Source organism: Gopherus flavomarginatus, chromosome 2 (assembly GCF_025201925.1).
Source record: "Gopherus flavomarginatus isolate rGopFla2 chromosome 2, rGopFla2.mat.asm, whole genome shotgun sequence".
NCBI lineage: Eukaryota > Metazoa > Chordata > Testudines > Testudinidae > Gopherus > Gopherus flavomarginatus.
The window spans coordinates 240,978,540-240,996,902 of record NC_066618.1 but is presented as its reverse complement, the minus strand read 5'-3'; the positions used below and the strand labels follow the sequence as shown (position 1 = coordinate 240,996,902).

At 41.3% G+C, this 18,363-nt stretch overlaps 1 protein-coding gene across 6 annotated transcripts in view; it reads left to right on the top strand.

The window, feature by feature from the left end:
- NCOA2 (nuclear receptor coactivator 2) overlaps positions 1-18,363 on the top strand; it is a 271,000-nt gene that overhangs the window by 56,477 nt on the left and 196,160 nt on the right. Inside the window, exon 1 of one of the 6 annotated variants that reach the window (XM_050940574.1) lies at positions 2,930-3,033. The exons of the other annotated variants lie outside the window; for them this stretch is intronic. The gene's annotated coding sequence lies outside the window, so the exon portion shown is untranslated. Of the gene's footprint in view, positions 1-2,929; positions 3,034-18,363 lie in introns of those variants that run through there. 6 annotated transcript variants of the gene reach the window in all.

Genomic DNA, 18,363 nt, shown 5'->3' with positions numbered 1-18,363 from the left:
TCAAATTCTTTATACTGGCCCTGCCTTTAACCAGTTTGCATTCTGTCTGTTCTGTTGGACTGTAGTTAAACACTGGGTGTAAAACTGGCCTCTGCTCTGAGATCTTTGCAGTATTTAGGCACAGTGGAGATGAGATAGGAACAGAAAGTTAACTTTAACTTGGAATTCCCATTTTTTTTCCAGCTTCTCTATACGAATTAAGTTATTTTAACTTGGTTATTTTCTGCATTTCAAATCATGCTTGCTCACTTCTGCTGAAATGTAAAATATGTTAAGCATTGTGCATCATTTGAGAAACATGTTTCACTGAATTTTCATTTGTAAAGCATTACAGATCAGTCCCTTACCCACCTCCACAAAGGATCATTTAGAATTCAATTATCTTATGCTAGGGAGAAAATAAAGGTTTTTAGTAAGACTACTGGGACTGTTTGCTTGGTAGGAGCTGTACCTTAACCCAATTATCCAAAAACTACTTCCCTGTGTGTTTTGTGCTACAGAAGCTGATTTGTATGTATGTGCTAAATTGTGTCCTGTGGTAAGAGGAGTCTATATAGAGATGTCAAAAACACTAGGTGGTGTCTAAGGCTTTTAAGAGTGCCTGGATATCCCTGCGGTGTACATGGAATCTACTCATTGGGTCACTTGGTATACCTTTGTTCTTGGCCCCACAGGAAAACTCCCCTGCTTAGGTGGATAAACTGCTCATTAATGAAGTCTTATATTTTTGGTTTTCATGAAGGTTTATGTTCAGGACATTAAAGTGAGAGAGAATTTGCTGAGAGAGTAGTGGCAGCTCATTATAATGTTTATCCTCTCCTTCCTGCAGATAAAGTGACTGACATGGAATAGAAACATTCTCTTGCAAAGCATTGATAGCGGACCAGAGCTGCGTTTTTGTTGTCTGCTTTTAGAATACATGACAAAAATTAGTTCAGTCTGAAGGTTTACAGAGCGCTATTGTTGTGTGGCTTGAGGAAGATGATTGTCTTCTTCAAATGTGTATGACAGAATCCAGTAAGTAAGGAGTGAGTTGTTAATTCAGAAAGAATGTGGAGTCTCTTAAATCTCAGAACTCTCTTTTCTCTGAGTAACTTGGCATGATTCTATAGATATGAGATGTTTTGGACTTATAGCGCAGTCATCCATGTTGCACTGACACAAAGGAACACTTTTCTTGATTTGGTCCACAAAGCCTCATTTCAATCCCTCCTTGAAGATCCACTTCTTCCACAGCATATGTAAGAAACTAGCTTAATAAGTCCTCTACTTACCTACTTTATTTACCTTACAAGCAAAGTGCTCATTTGTGCAGAGGGAGGATTTTAGAGGTTGGAAGGGAGAGCTAAGAGCACTGGAATTGAAGCTGGAAAGTGGCTGTCTACTATAGGTAGTGAAATCATATTAGAACTTCTCTTGCAAATTGTGCTTAAATATAATTTTTTTTTCTAGGAAGTTATCATACTTTCTCCGGTTAGTGTCTGCTGTACCCAAACAAATTTGAAGGAAGATGATTACATATAGTCTTACATGGGCCAATAATTTTAACTTGTTTCTCTTTTTTTTTTTTCAGATACATAGTCTGCTGACCTAATTCATCTAAAGTTTATAGAATATTATGTTACTATGACATTTTTAGAGGGTTTGGACTAATGTATATTATTAGTAGACAAAGCAAGTATCTTCAAAAATGTGTCCTTCTTGACTGTTTGTAGTGGGCTTTTACTGAGTTTTAGTTTTAGGTTGAAATACATGGAGATGTTTCTTTTTTCGATTTGTTTAACCAGCTGTGTGGATGGGGAAAAATCAAAATAATGTCAGTTGTGATAATGAATGCCTCTCTGACATCGGGTTCTCATTGTTTTGGGGCAAGGGTGGGCAAACTTTTTGGTCCAAGGGCCACATTTGGGAATAGAAATTGTATGGTAGGCCATGAATGCTCACAAAATTGGGGTTGGGTTGTGGGAGGGTGTGAGGGCTCTGATCGGGGGTAGGGTCAGAAATGAGTTCAAGGTGCGGGAGGGGGCTCCAGGATGGAGTGGGGTGCAGGTTCTGAGGTGAGGCTGGGGATGAGGAGTGCGGGGTGTAGGAGGGTGCTCTGGGCTGGGACTAAGGGGTTCGGAGGGTGGGAGGGGGATCAGGGCTGGAGCTGGGGGTTGGGGCGTGGGGAGAGGCACGGGGGTGCAGGCTTCAAGTGGCACTTACCTCAGGTGGCTTCCGGAAGCAGCAGCATGTCCCTTCTCTGGTTCCTATGCGGAGGCGTGGCCAGGTGTCTCTGCACGCTGCCCCATCTGCAGGCACTGCCCTGCAGTTCCCATTGGAGCGCTGGAAGGGGCCATTGGAGTGCCTAGGAGCCGGAGCAGGGCCATGCTGCGGCTTCCAGGAGTCACATGGTGTACCTCTCAACCATGATCCCTGCCTGGAGCACGGCAAGCCCCAGACACCTCTCCCTAGTGGGAACTTGTGGGCCTGTGTAAAATGGCTTGCGGGCCGTAGTTTGCCCACCTGTGCTTTGGTTTTTATAGTTTTTACCATGGTCTTTTTGTATATAATTTTCATTTTTATCACAATGAAAAATTTAATTAGGATTTTTGTATGTTAAAAATATTAGGATCAGTACTTTAGATTGGTTCTAATGTGGTAGAGAGATGGGAGAAGGTGTATTTGGAGTCTAGATACCAACATATGAGTGCCTATATTGTACTTTTATTTGGTAGAAGTGGCTCTCTATGTCTTGGTACTCCTTATTGTTCCTGATTAGTGTTGTTAAAAATAGCAGGGGTCTGGGCTATGGTGAACTTTCTGCGGCCTGTAATCAGAGTTGTAGCACTTGCTTAAACATCTTTAGACGAGTATAAATCTAAGGCCTATGTTTTTTTACAGAATGGTTTTAGAAAGGCCTCAAGGTCCTAAAGCTTTCTAAGTTTGTGTCAGCAGGACTGAACAAATCTAGTAATGTGATTAGCATGATGCTGCTGACCATCTCCAGAAAACTCCAGAGACTGTACGCTAGATGGTGTAGAAAAGAATCTGGTAAAGTACTTTTCTGCCTTCAAGTTTCTTGTTATGATGTTTATCAGTTGCTTCTTCCAGTCTGCTCTAAAATAGTCTATACACTGTATAGTCAAACATATCCCATTTTGGAGAATAAGTTCAATAATAAAAACACTAACAATGATATAACTAACAACATTCAGTTCAGCTCACACCTTCTCCCTAGGCTTGGCTGGTCCTTGGCAGTCTGTGATTCTATCTACTTAGCTCACATCCTAGATCCTCTTAAATCCACTATACAGGTGGGGTAATGAACCAATGCTTTGGTTAGGTTTTGTCTTGAATAAGAAAGGTGGCTGAGTTTAGATGCTAGATACTCTGACCTAATCTTGGACCTGTTTTATGGAGTAGATGCAGAGTAACGTTTTTACCTTGAGATATAGATATATATTTTTCTGGTTGTGTTTAGGTTTGAACTCAACCGGTTAAATTGAATTACAAGGTGTTTCCTTGCAACTACACTGAGAAGGAGGTCCAAGTTTAGGTCAGGATTAGCGAGCATGTGTTAACTAAGCCTGGCGTAGGCTGAACCAATTTTCTTAAGGTATGTCTATACTTAGTGTCCGAGCCACTGTAGTGTTTTATCTACACTAATGGGAGCGAGTCTCCCATGAGCATAGGTAATCCACTTCCCTGAGAGACAGTAGTTAGGTCGATGGAAGAATTCTTCTGACAACCTAGCGCTATCTATGCGGGGACTTAGGTCGGCTTAACTACGCCACTCGGGTATAGTTAAACCAACTTCATTTTTGAATGCAGATCAGGCCTTAGTAAAGACAAACCCTTTTAGTCTGCAGAACCCACTTACATTATTCCAGCAGGATCAGCGCCTGTGAACATGTAGTACATTTGCCAGCCTGTTGCACTAAAAATCTGTCAACTAAATTTACTTAGTGTTAGCCCTAGTCTAGTTTAGGATTTAAAATAGTGAAGTTATATTGATTTATCTAGCTCAATCTAATTATCATCTTCTTAAAACTCTAGTTAATTCAAAGCAATTGTATTTTAGAGCACACTCAGGTGATTGAGTAGAAGCTTTGGAATATATTTATACACACTAGAAACACTGCTGTGCGGCTGTAGCACTGTAGTATAGACACTTTCTACAGCAAGACCTTACTTCCATCGCTGTAGTAAATCCACCTGTAAGAGAGTTGGGAACTAGGTTGACAGATTTCTTCCCTCTAACTAGTGGTGTCTACACTGGGGCTTAGGTTGGCTTAAATATATTTCACAGGGTATAAAATTTTTTGCAGCCCTAAGTGCTGTAGTTAAGCTGACCTAACTCTGCAGTATAAACCAGCCCTTGGAGGAAGGCTGGACTTTAATTTGACATTTTTAGCATTAAAGCAGGGGTTCTCAATCTTTTTCTTATTGAAGGCCCCCTCTAACATGCTGTAAAAACTTCACTACCTACATGTGCCACAACACCTATTTTTCTGCATATAAAATCTAGGGCCAGCATTAAGGGGTAGCAAGCAGGGCAATTGCCCGGAGCTCCGTGTCACCGGGGGCACCACAAAGCTAAGTTGCTCATGCTTTGGCTTCAGTCCTGGGTGGTGGGGCTTGGGACGCCGGGCTACAGTCCTGCTCAGTGGAGCTTTGGCTTTCTGTCCTGGGCCCTAGTGAGTCTAATACCAATCACGCTTGTCCTGAAACATGCCTGCGCCCCTCCCTCCCCTTTTCCCCCTGGTTGAGAACCACTCTTCTAAAGTACAAATGCTTTTTCTTCACTAGCATTTTAAGATGTTAATTAGATCAAACTACGTAATTTGATTTGACATCACATCTCTAAAGCCAGGTTTACACCACAAACTTACATCAGTATAACTGTGTTGCTCACAGGTGTAAAAAACCCACACCCCTGAGCATTCCAGTTATACTGACACAGTGCTGTGTCGACAGAAGGAGCTTCTCCTATCCACATAGAATCCACCTCCCACAGAGGTGGATTAGCTACTCCCGAATGGGAGAAGCTCTTCCTTCGGCATAGTTGCATCTTCACTAAGGTGCAGCTATGCTGCTGCAGGACTGTAAGTGTAGAGAAGCCCTAAATCTTAGGCTAGACAAAGTCTTAGTGGTGTGTCACCAAAAGTTTTGACTTTCTCTTTTAAAACATAATTTTTTATTTCCTGATCACCTTTTGGAAGTTGGAGTTAATATAAATCTGATGTAAGGGTCTTGCAGTTACCCTGTGCATTAAGACTGTACTTTTCTCAAAAAGATATTTGAATTAGCCGCTCTTGAAATTCTGAGGTCCCATTTTTTATACTTATAGTGGCATTTGGTAGATAGGTTTCCCTTAAGCAGTCTCTATCAGACTAAGGTGCTCTTGAAAGAAGGTCTATAATTTGTCCCAAATTTTCAGAATGGAGAGGAGTAACTAGTGGTGTTCCCCAACGGTGAGTCCTAGGACCAATCCTATTCAACTTATTCATAAATGATCTGGAGAAACGGGTAAACAGTGAGGTGGCAAAGTTTGCAGATGATACTAAACTGCTCAAGATAGTTAAAACCAAAGTAGACTGAAGAAATTCAAAAAGATCTCACAAAACTAAGTGATTGGGCAACAAAATGGCAAATGAAATTTAATGTGGATAAACGTAAAGTAATAATAATAATTAGAGATATACCTATCGCCTAGAACTGGAAAGGGACCTTGAAAGGTCATTGAGTCCAGCCCCCTGCCTTCACTAGCAGGACCAAGTACTGATTTTTGCCCCAGATCCCTAAGTGGCCCCCTCAAGGATTGAATTCACAACCCTGGGTTTAGCAGGCCAAAGCTCAAACCACAGAGCTATCCCTCCCCCCTAATGCACATTGGAAAAAATAACCCCAACTATACATACAATATGATGGTGGCTAATTTAGCTACAGTTAATCAGGAAAGAGATCTTGGAGTCATCATGGATAGTTCTCTGAAGACATCCATGTAGTGTGCAGCGGCAGTCAGAAAAGCAAAAAGGATGTTAGGAATCATTTAAAAAGGGATAGAGAATAAGACAGATAATATCTTATTGCCCTTATATAAATCCATGGTACGCCCACATCTTGAACACTGTGTACAGATGTGGTCTCCTCATCTCAAAAAAGATATACTGGCATTAGAAAAGGTTGAGAGAAGGGCAACTAAAATGATTAGGAGGTTTGGAATGGGTCCCATATGAGGAGAGATTAAAGAGGCTAGGACTTTTCATCCAGGAAAAGAGGAGACCGGGGGCGGATATGATAGAGGTATATAAAGTCATGAGTGGTATGGAGAAGGTGAATAAGGAAAAGTGATGTACTTGTTCCCATAATATAAGAGCTAGGAGCCATCAAATGAAATTAATGGGCAGCAGGTTTAAAACAAATAAAAGGAAGTAGTTCTTCACACAGCGCATAGTCAGGATGGGTAAGAAATGGTGTCCCTAACCTCTGTTTGTCAGAGGGTGATGACGGATGGCAGGAGAGAGATCACTTGATCATTAAGTGTTAGGTTAACTATCTCTGGGGCACCTGTCATTGGCCACTGTTGCTAGACAGGATACTGGGCTGGATGGACCTTTGGTCTCAACCAGTATGGCCATTCTTATGTTCTTATGTGAGTTTTTTACTTGAAGTTTTTTGAGACATCGAAGGTACTTAACACAGTGATTCAACAGGGAAGAATAAAGTAAGTTTGAAACTGCCAGCAGTTAAAATATAAGATCATGCTAGCAGGTATTTTGGCAGGGTTGCTGTAGTTCTGTTCCTGATGTCAAGTTAGAGATTAATCTTGAAATTAATCTTGAAATCAAAATGATTTTACAGGACATTTCAAATGTCCTTTTTTCACTGCTATATTGCAGTGTGTGAGGGTATGTCTACACTACAGCATAATTTCGAATTAACTAAAACCGGTTTTATAATACCGATATTATAAAGTCGATTTTATGCGTCCACACTAGGGCACATTAATTCGGCGGTGTGCGTCCATGGTCCTAGGCTAGCGTCGATTTCTGGAGCGGTGCACTGTGGGTAGCTACTGTAAAAGAATGAGGCCAATAATGTCAATTTGCGTCCACACTAACCCTAAATCGATATAGTAATATCGATTTTAGCGTTACTCCTCTCGTTGGGGAGGAGTACAGAAATCAATTTTAAGAGCTCTTAAAATCAATTTAAAGTGCATTGTAGTGTGGACGGGTACAACGTTAAATCGATTTAACGCTGTTTAAATCGATTTAACTGCATAGTGTGGACCAGGCCTGAGCTTTTTCTGATGCCATCTGATTCTAAACATCGCCTGTTCCTCTGAAGCACATAGAGTCTGAAATATAGCAGTGTTAAACTGACACTCAATGCTTTCAGTTAATGTCTTGTTAAATAGTTTGATAAATTATTTAAAAAAAAAAATCTTATTTGTGATAGTATCTTAGAAACTTGAAAATAAAATACCATTTGCCAATGATTTTGTCGTTTTCTATTTTACAGACGTTGGGTTATTTTTTCTCTTATGTATTTAATGAACTAAAGAAACCGATATGGTTCCTTGTTTACATTCCTGCATTCTGACATTATTGGCACTATACACATTGTCCTATGAATAGTGCATATTAATGGCTTGGTGCAGTCCAAAGTTGTTGGAAGGCACGTAACTGGTGTAACTGCACCAATTGGTATTATTGATGTATCGTATACATTTCTTAATAAAGAAATAAAATTCAAAAGAATGGAAGAAATTTTGGGCTCCAGAGATGACCCTAACCTAATTATGTGCTTTGAAAAGGAAATGTTGGCTTGTTTACATCAAGAGTAGCCAGGCTATATATTAACTGGGGTGGGACAGATGCTCTCTCTGGTTTTAGAATGTCTTGGCTACTGCTCCATATCCACTATTTCAGGCTACAGTAACTTGCACTACAATTGATCATTCTCTGTGTGCTGTGGAATGGATGCTGAATTTACATATTCCCTATCACCAGCTGTGATAATGCTGAACAACCTCTTATGGAGTTGGGCACAGTACCTCTTGGATCTCCCCTTGGGGCATTGCAATTCTATCCTACCCCTGTTGCAGCCAGAAGCTAAAAGCCACAAATGAGCCTTTAGTAAGAAAGGAGTAGTAAATGCATTCATGGTCTTGAACAGGAGCTGGATATCCAAATGCCTCATATTTTGAGGGATTGTCCTAAATTTCAGATCAATGTCCTTTGTCCAAAACTGATGTTCTCAGGAGACCAAAATGTCCCTTATTTGTTACTCTGTGCATCTCCCCTTAAAATGGTAACAAAATAGATAGATTACATTTTATCTTTGCATACAATTAAAATACACTTTATAGAATGTCAGCAGCATAGTCATCTTGGTTGGTTTATCAAATTGACCCAGTTCTGATCCACTGCACCCACATTAGACTGCACTACCAGTCTCAATGCTGTGCAAATGAGCAGGGCCAGCCTTAGGGCAGGGCAATGTCGGCCCTCACCCAGTGTGCCGTAGCCAGGGGAGCACCATGGTGCAGAGGCAGGGGGGTTGGGCTTCCCCTCGCTGCCTGTGGCGTGCAGCCTGGCGTGGCAGGAGCGCCCGCTTCTTTGCTCCTGAGCAGAGGCCCCCGCTCGCTGCCTCATGTGTTTTTCCCCAGCCTGGCTCCAAGTCCTGCCACTGCCCTCTGGGACTGTGAGCTGGTGAGCTTCCCTCCCTCCTTCTGCCAGACTGTTTCAGCCCTGGCATTCCTCTTTCCATGGGCGGCCTGAATGGAAAGCCATGCTTCCCAATGGAAGGTGAGTGTGGCGTCTCGGTAAGCCAATGGGAGGCGGCCTCTTCCAGGTTGGGAGGGGAAGGGAAGGGACTGGGAACTAAAACTGCAGGGCAAAGAGACCAGTAAGTATTAGGGGATCTTGATCCCATGCCCCAGCTCCTAGGGGACTCCTGGTCTGTGCCACCAGCCCCTGAGGGCCCTTTTCCTGCCCCCAGCTTCCAGGGGCCCTCTCTGTGCCTCTAGGTCCCAGCACACCCATCTTCCAAGGGGCCCCTGTCTGTGCCCGTAGAACCTGCAGAGTCCCTGTCTGTGCTCCCAGGGACCCCTGCCTGTGCCCACAGCTCCGAGCCCCTCTCCACTCCGCCCATGCCCACACAGCTTTCAGGAGGCCTCTTCCTCTGCCCCACAGGTCCCAGCCTCCCAGTTCTCAGGGTGTCTATCACATCTTCAAGGTCCCACTCCTGCACGCCACACTCTGACCCCACAGTTCCCCATGCTCCCCAGTTCTCAGGGGCTCCCCCTTTTTCTTACTCCTTCCAAAGGGAGGTGTTTAGTGCAGAGGCTTGGATATTTCGGGAGCCAACCTTCCACCATCACCACCCACCCTAGCTTCCTTTAGTGCGCTTGAGGATTTAATCCCCCCACCCCCCAATAACCCACCTTCCCTGGGACTGGGGAGGGACACTTGAATATTGGAGATGCTCACTATTGGGGTGGGGAAAGAACTGCCCTTCTGGAGCCCCCATGTCACTGCCCCTCTCTCCCCCTGGTATTTCCACACCAGTGTGATTCTGGTTCCCTCCCTCCTTTTCTGGGGCTCTCAGGTCGCCAGGCGCCCCTGCCACCACAGCCCTCTGGTGCCGTCCTGTCACTGTGTCTCACCTTGGGCTGCTGACCCTCTAGGGCTCTGGCAGAGAAGCTGGATGCCATGTTGAGTGAGAGAGTTTGGGAAGTGCAGGAGAGGTACGACTGCCCCAGACCCTGCTCATCCTGTCAGTGTGCGGAAGACCGCCTACTATGTTGTCTTGGCTGTCCTGCTCAATGACCAGATGAGAGGTCCCTGTAGCACTGTATGTGGTCGTGAGGGTGCTGTGGTTAAGAGGCAAGCAGCAGGATGGGCCTGGAGGGCAAGGTCATGGAAGGGAGTTTGTGGCAATTATTGATGGGGAAGAGACAGTGGTGGCTGGGGCAATGGGGATTGGGTGGTAATGAGCCTGGGAAGGTACCTGGGGTCAGGGGTGTCAAAATATAAGTTTGCCTGGGGTGCTATTTTCCTCAAGGCCAGCCCTGCAAATGAGAAGCCTGTATTTAAAGCTGCTTGAGCTTGTTCTGCGGCAGGGAATTAAAGTGGTGCCCATCTCTGCCCCTCTCTTCTCCTCATTGGAAGGGGTGTGTATGGGAGATGTGTGTGTGGAGAGGTGTGCTTCTTCCCCTTCTCTTTCCAGTAGAATGGAGGTGGGGCAGTGGAGTGCATTTTACCCAACACGGATGCTGATTGGCTATGTTTTTAGGCTCCTGCTTTGAACTGAGCCAAGGAGCGTCAAGAACACAGGCTTCTTGGCAAATGCTTGTGGACTCTGTGGGTCACAGCCTCCAATATGCAAAACCCTGGTCTAGAGTACTAATATGTTGCAAATAAAATTATAAACACTACTTAGGGCTTGTCTGTAATAGAAGAGTAACCAATTTAATTAAGTGCAAACCCCTAATATAATTGTACGTAAACTGGTTTAACCTTTGTTTATATTCATTTAGTTTTTAAGTTATTGATTTATCTTAAATGCCTCTCACTTATGAGATAAGTCTACAATAATTGAAAAAGTAATGCCAGTTAGAGATTTTATCTCAAATTCTTTTTGATTCTTGGTCTTAGCGATCACATCTGAAGTACTGGCAGCAGAGGAAGAAAGCTGAAGTGTAGCTTAATGGGGAAGAGCTGTATTAGAAATTCTGTATCTTTTGAGAAGCTTTACCTATGCTACCGAAATTAGAAACAAACTGAGGGCATGTGAACTGTATGAGATGAGGATAAGAGTCGTCGAGGATGAGAGTCTAAACTTCCTTTAAAATGGTAGAGCACATTCTCTCAGAATGTACTGACTGGGTGGAGCAAGTGTAGAATGTTGCTTGCTAATGCCTGCAGCCCACAGATACCGTATTACAGGGATCCTGCTGCTACTACTAAATTAGTCCCTAACTGCGCACTAAAGGACTCTGGTGTTGGTTTTGGTTTTAGTTTGGTTTGAGTTTGAGCTGTAGGACCCATCTTGGCTTTTTTGTGTGATTTTTATCTGCGTCTGTCTCTCTTGTGTTAAAGCACAAGGATTCTTTTTACTTTCCATATCAATGAGCAAAGTCCCTAGGAGAGGGAGAGTATTTTTGATCATGAAGAATCTGGGAACTAATAATGTAATTATTCTAGAAGAAGAAATTGAATACTGATTGGTGTAGTACATGCATGAACTTCCTCTTCATCATCTGGTGGAGTATTCAGAAAGTTCAGGGTCCAGCCAAAATCACATTATCAAGAGCAGATTATGTGATCTAGCATTTGTTCACAACCCATAATAATGGTGTGTGTCTTCATGTGCAAAAAGGCAGATTGGAAGCTTCAGGATATGAAACCCAGTGTCCTGTTCTCTCTCCTGCCCTTCCCCCGTGATAAGCATCTGGTTCTTCTTATCAGAGTTGAATGAATTTAATTTTAGTTCACTAACACCTTCTGATGAGGCTGTGTTTTTTTTAATTAATATTGCCTGCGTAATCTCTTCAGGACATTTGTATTCAAACTCATGCAAGTAGTCCATACATGAATAGGTTAGCAATAATTATGTTTGCAAAAGACCATTACTGGGGTTGCCTTTTAAATATAATTCTCTATTTAATTTTTAATTGAAATGATTTACATCAAATATATATTTTCCCTAAACTGAATGTGGTATTTTTTCATTTGCTGTACTTGGGTAGTACGTGTTGCCTTTTTTTCCTTATTCCAATCAGTTTTTTTCATGTTGAAATTTATTTTTGGAGTTTGATATTTAACATGTTTATTGTGGCAGTGTCCAAGGGACAACTGAAAACAGGACCGCACTGTACATAAGAACATAAGAACAGCCGTACCGGGTCAGACCAAAGGTCCATCTAGCCCAGTATCTGTCTACCGACAGTGGCCAATGCCAGGTGCCCCAGAGGGCACTTGATCATTGCCTGAACCTAACAGGCAATGATCAAGTGATCTCTCTCCTGCCATCCATCTCCATCCTCTGATGAACAGAGGCTAGGGACACCATTCTTTACCCTTCCTGGCTAATAGCCATTTATAGACTTAGCCACCATTAATTTATCCAGTTCTCTTTTAAACATTGTTATAGTCCCAGCCTTCACAACCTCCTCAGGTAAGGAGTTCCACAAGTTGACTGTGCGCTGTGTGAAGAAGTACTTCCTTTTATTTGTTTTAAACCTGCTACCTATTAACTTCATTTGGTGACCCCTAGTTCTTGTATTATGGGAATAAGTAAATAGCTTTTTCTTATCCACTTTCTCCACATCACTCTTGATTTTATATACCTCTATCAAAGCCCCCGTTAGTCTCCTCTTTTCCAAGCTGAAGAGTCCTAGCCTCTTTAATCTTTCCTCGTATGGGACCCTCTCCTTAGTTGCCCTTTTCTGAACCTTTTCTAGTGCTAGAATATCTCTTTTGAGGTGAGGAGACCGCATCTGTACACAATATTCGAGATGTGGGCATACCATGGATTTATATAAGGGCAATAATATATTTTTAGTCTTATTCTCTATCCCCTTTTTAATGATTCCTCACATCTTGTTTGCTTTTTTGACCGGCTCTGCGCAGTGCATGGACATCTTCAGAGAACTATCTACGATGACGCCAAGATCTTTTTCCTGACTCGTCGTAGCTAAATTAGCCCCCATCATATTGTATGTATAGTTGGGGTTATTTTTTCCAATGTGCATTACTTTACATTTATCCACATTAAATTTCATTTGCCATACAATAAGAGACAATCATTGCCCTGAAGAGAGAATGCACAGGCAACCTTAAATCTGGCATTTCCTAATTTTCGAGTGCTTGATTTTGCAACTTTATTAATGTTCTGTTAACATAATCTCTGTGTGTAATATGCAAGTTGAACAATGTGATGGCAGCTAATATTGAGTGAATAATACGATCGCAGCGAACGTTATATTGAATTTTTTTGTGCGCTTTAGTTATTTAAATCCTTTCATTTTTTCAGTGGTGGTGTTAGTGGAGGAGTTCCTCCTCTGCACAGTTCTGGCTCCAAGCATGCTAGTGAGGCTAGGAGTGGCCATGGCTTAGCTCCATTTTGCCTCTCTCCCCATTCCAACTGTTTTCTGGAGCTGCTCTGACAGTTAGTCTCTGGAAATGTCCTCTTTTCGGGCACCTGAAATGAGTTAAACTAGGGTTACCATTTCAAGGGCACATAATACTGACAGCCAACAGATGCACAGAAAATTTTGCACAAGATTCTAAAACACCATTGCTCTTTACTTAGCAAAGAAATACACAATCTATATAAAAAAATAAACACACACATATATATTTCCCTGCGTCAGATCTCTCATCTCTGGAGAGTTCTTTGGGCCTGGGCACAGTCATCTGGGATGTCTGGGATCCTTCTCTGGCAACTCATGGTTTCTCTTCAGAATCATGGAACCGTCCTAGGACAGCAAGCTTTTTCTGCCCTGGGCTAGTCCCAGAGTTAACTGCCCCCCTTGCTATGAAAACACACCCATATCATCCTCTCTCCTGACCAGAGCTTCCTGGGTCTTGTTCTGTGAGTCCCTCTCCCACCACCTGGTTTCTTTGTTCTGCTGTTTGTGATTTTCCACTTTACTAGCCCCCTGCAAAAAAAAAACCTTGGTAGTAATGGTTTCCCACTCAGGCAACCTCTTTAGCATATCCATTGTTTGGTTAGAGTAGTCATTAAAATTAACAACCTCCATTATCCCTGGTCTTGCTGCAGCCCCTGTCAGCAATTGGTGGGTTGCACATCCCTATAGAGGCAACCCATGATACAGAAGTTTCATAGTAACAGTTTCATGACCTCAACCAGAATTCGTAGCTTGTGCATAAAACAGATTGCCCAGATTGTCACAGGGAGTTACTCACTATCATTACCTATGCTAAATTCACTATTCATTTGTAGGTACATGGAAAAACTGGATAAACAAACAAGTATAAAGACAAACTAATATATAGTTTAGGCTCCACATTTGCCTTGTGTTAATGTTACTGATATGGGAAATTGTTCTCTGGATTTGGGTGATCTAATTCAATTTTCTCTCTCTCTCTGTGTGCCTGTGGGGTGAGTGTGTGTGTGTGTGTGTGTGTGTGTGTGTTTGTGCATATACACAAAATGTAGATACAGTGGGCGCACTTAAACTTTCATTGTTTTGAAAAATTATACGGAGATTCTTTATACTTAAAATGGGAAATATCATGGAAACTAGTAATATCTCTCAAATTGTAACATACTTTTTAAGCGTGACCACTTTATACATAAAGTGGAGTGAGTAGAAATTATAATGTGATACGGTATATAAAGGTTTTATTATCCTGAGTTGGAAATTAGCCATATTACTCATGCATGGTGAAAGCCACAAGTGAATTATAAGGTCAGTTTAAATGAATACTAATACAATGTATTCTGTATATGCCTCTTATGTCAGAGAAGAAAACCAACTATTTGATAAATGTCTTAGGACTGTGTTTCGTTTGTTTATTTATTTGTTGTTTTCCCCTTCCATGTCTGTGCCTATGAAGCCAAGCTCTCTAGTAACAGGAACTCTGCTGTTTAAACTGTTAAATATATATATATATTTTAAATTAAACCTCTAAAAATTGCCTAGTATAACTCTTCTGTACATGCCATGACTTTAAATCCAATATCTCAGAACTTTCCACAGCTTAGAGCAGGGGTAGGCAACCTATGGCACGTGTACCGAAGGCAGCACATGAGCTGATTGTCAGTGGCACTCACGCTGCCCAGGTCCTGTCCACTGGTCTGAGGGGCTCTGCATTTTAATTTAATTTTAAATGAAGCTTCTTAAAATATTTTTAAAACCTTATTTACTTTGCATACAACAATAGTTTTGTTATATGTTATGAACTTATAGAACAAGACCTTCTAAAAACGTTAAAATGTATTACTGGCACTCAAAACCTTAAATTACGGTGAATAAACGAAGATTCGGCACACCACTTCTGAAAAGTTGCCGAACCCTGGCTTAAAGAAATTACTGATGTATCCTTTTCAAATGCTGGGAATCAACTCTTTCCAATGGTATAAGTTACTTCATAGGGTATGAGTTACTAGATAGTTAACAAATAGTCCAAAACAAAATACTGCCTGTCCTGGGCCTCAGGCAGGTGTAATTTTGGGAGGACATTTGGGAGAAAAGGAGGAAACCTTTTTCTGGTGTATATGCGTGCATGTGTATGCGTACGTGCTTCTTTAAAATGATGGTTAGAAGCAGAGCTGTAACTAACTATTTTTGCGCCTGAGGCAAGAATATAAAACTGTGCCCTCACACTGTTTGGTGGGTCTTAAGCAGATCCGAGAAGTCCTAATATATAATAAGCGTGTGCTCACTGGGAATACTAGAACTCGATTACTCAAATGACGGTTGTTGTGTCTGTAGACAAACGCAATGACGTCATCTTTTTATGCGCTCCTCAGCTTTGCATGACCAAGGGAAGCGCCTCACTTGCCTCAGCCTTGTTATGGAACTGGTTAGAAGCTTTCCAGAGGTTGCAGTGGTAGGGTGTCCTGGGGAAGATGGATAAATGGGTATAGTGGATGTGACCAAATAAAAGGTAATAAATAAAGTATGATAAATTCAATTTATCACGTTGATATTACCATCACATACAGGGATCTTATAACTACAAATAATGACAATATTTAAATTCTGCCACTAATAGACAGATTATTAGAGTTAGAAGGGACCTCAGGAGGTCATCTAGCCCAACCCCCTGCTCAGAGAAGGACCAATTGCCAAATGACCCCCTTGAGGATTGAACTCACAACCCTGGGTTTAGCAGGCCAATGCTCAATCCATGTCAGGCAGCTATATTTTTAAGAAGAAACACAATATTTCTTTGACAAATAAAATCATTTTGTCAGAAGAATATCAGCAAACAGTTAATTAACAAGCACTATTTCCAGAGCTGTGCACATTTTTGCAGATATTGTTGTTTGTAGTCAAATATAATCATGCAGACAAAGGAATTACCATTGATTGTGCTTCAATTGAAATATGTAGCCCTGTCCTTTTCACTTCTACTCCACATGAAAATATTCTTTCCAAATAAACAAAGATTTATGACACATTTCCAGGAATTACATTTTGTAACCTTTTTATGAAGTGTTACAAAATATAAATAAAAGTATATTAAAAGATAGTACTTAAATCTAGTTATCTGAGTCCATATAAGTAAACTATGTAAGTCCCCTTTCTGTAAATTAATGCTAATACTCTATTCCAAAAGTGCATCTGTAAGCCTTAAATACTTGCTCTCTTTCTTGATTTTTGCTTCCTTATGATTTTGTCATCAGGCCTTACCTTAATAACTATTACGTGTCTAAAGATAATTTACACAGAACTGGATTTGTTTTTCTAACTTTTAGAGTAGAAATACGTAAAGGACTGAACAGTGTTTTGTTGGCATTAATATGAACATTATTTAAATGAAAAAATACTGTCTAGAAAGCTTGGGCTCAAATCTCCAGTTCCTACTTGTTGATCTTGCTGCTAATTGCACTGTGTACAGTAACATGTTGCTGGTTGTAAATTCATTGCTCTTTGATCTTTTCCCATTTAGATCAGAGTGGCTTGGGCACCTGTTTGTATAATGAGTCAAAACAAAACAGCTACTTTGCAAAGTGACAAGGTATTTCTTTCAGTTTGTAAGTGAGCCTTTTAAAAGACCAGTTTTAGACACTCTACAGTGCTGCATCGCGATTAGAGTATGCCCGTTTTTAATCCACAATAGGCACTGCAAACTTTAAAGTAAAATAAAATGAGGGTGAATATCAATAATTAGTTTAAATATTTTGAGTTTGCTTATGTTTCTCTGTTCCTATCCCAAGGAAGCTCACATGATTGGGTGTTTAAACAATAGCCCTCTGACAAGAACTATTATAGTCTTGTATTTTTTTTTCATGACACCATACACGTGAGATCTGCCTAATGACGTAAAATGGAAAGAATCAGCCCCCTCTTCAAGTCCCCACCCACACTCATATCACTTAGCAATCCAGTGCCTTTTGATGAGATAACCAGTGACTCTTTGTGGCTGCCTAGTTTTCCTGTGTGTGTTATAACAAGAATGAGCTGATTCGCCTGATTCATTTGGTGCCTCCTATTTAATATTTGAACTTTTGAACGTGAATAACATCTGTTCACTCATTTTTATCACTTACTTGGGGAACCCATCTGCAAGAGCTGCCCCTTCTCTCCCTCAGTCTTTGGGTAGCACAGGAAGAAGAGAAGACTCCCTGCCTCTAGAGCCCTGTCTCACAGCAGGATCCTGCTTAATGATTATGGTTGATATTTGTGCCATTCAGGGCATTTTATTTTGTGCATCCCTATTCCCTAACCTTGACATTGATGTTGCTGGTCTACTTTAGGGCAGAGGCTTTCATTAAAATGGTTACTGTGTGCTGTAGGGAGTAGGTTGAGTGAAAGTTATTATACAGAATCCTGTTGGACAACATTCACTGCTACTTGAGTAGGATTCATTCTTTTTTTAGTTACTGTGATAGTCTTGTATTTGCATACAGATTTCCCTCCCCCCCCACCCCCAATGAACTAGCTCTGACTAATCCTTTGGTCTGCATTTCATTACAAGTGTGACTGCAGAATGATGGTCTTGGTGGCAGATAAAAGAACTTCTTTCTTTTCTTTTTCCTATGTACAAAAAATATTAGGACAATAATTTTTGCTTAATAATAGAGAATGTGTCTCCTTTTGATTTAGGAGGCATATGCTAAGAGTACAGTTAATTGGCATTCTTATGAATTCATGTCAACGTGGTATAACTGTTCTCACTCCCACTTATCCTCTCACTCCGCCCTCCCCCCACATTACTCTTCCTATTTTTAGAGGCTACACAAAGCTGTTTTGCTTCAAATGAGAGACAAAGATTAGAACAGTTTTAACATTCTACAGCAGTTTTCTGAAGAGCAACAGATAAGCCAACTATGTATATTCTCCTCCTAAAATGGAGTTAAATAGCTTCTAATTTGTATTCAGTGGCTTTTTAAAACTCTAGCTAGTTACCGTGCAAATACCAACAAATTATGATCTAAATTTGAACTCTGGCAAAACTATTTGAGAAGATTACAGTTTCCCTTCCCCCTACACAAAAGTTGGCCTCATGTAATGTTTCCTCTGTTCTTGTGCAAATAAAACTGGTTCAGAGAGTCTGTGTTCTGTGATTTATGGTGTACTTAGGAGAGGAGTATTAAAGCGGATTATTTATGTGGTGTTGGTAAAAATCACACCTACCTACAGGAGCCCAACAGTACCCTGCAGTTTTTATT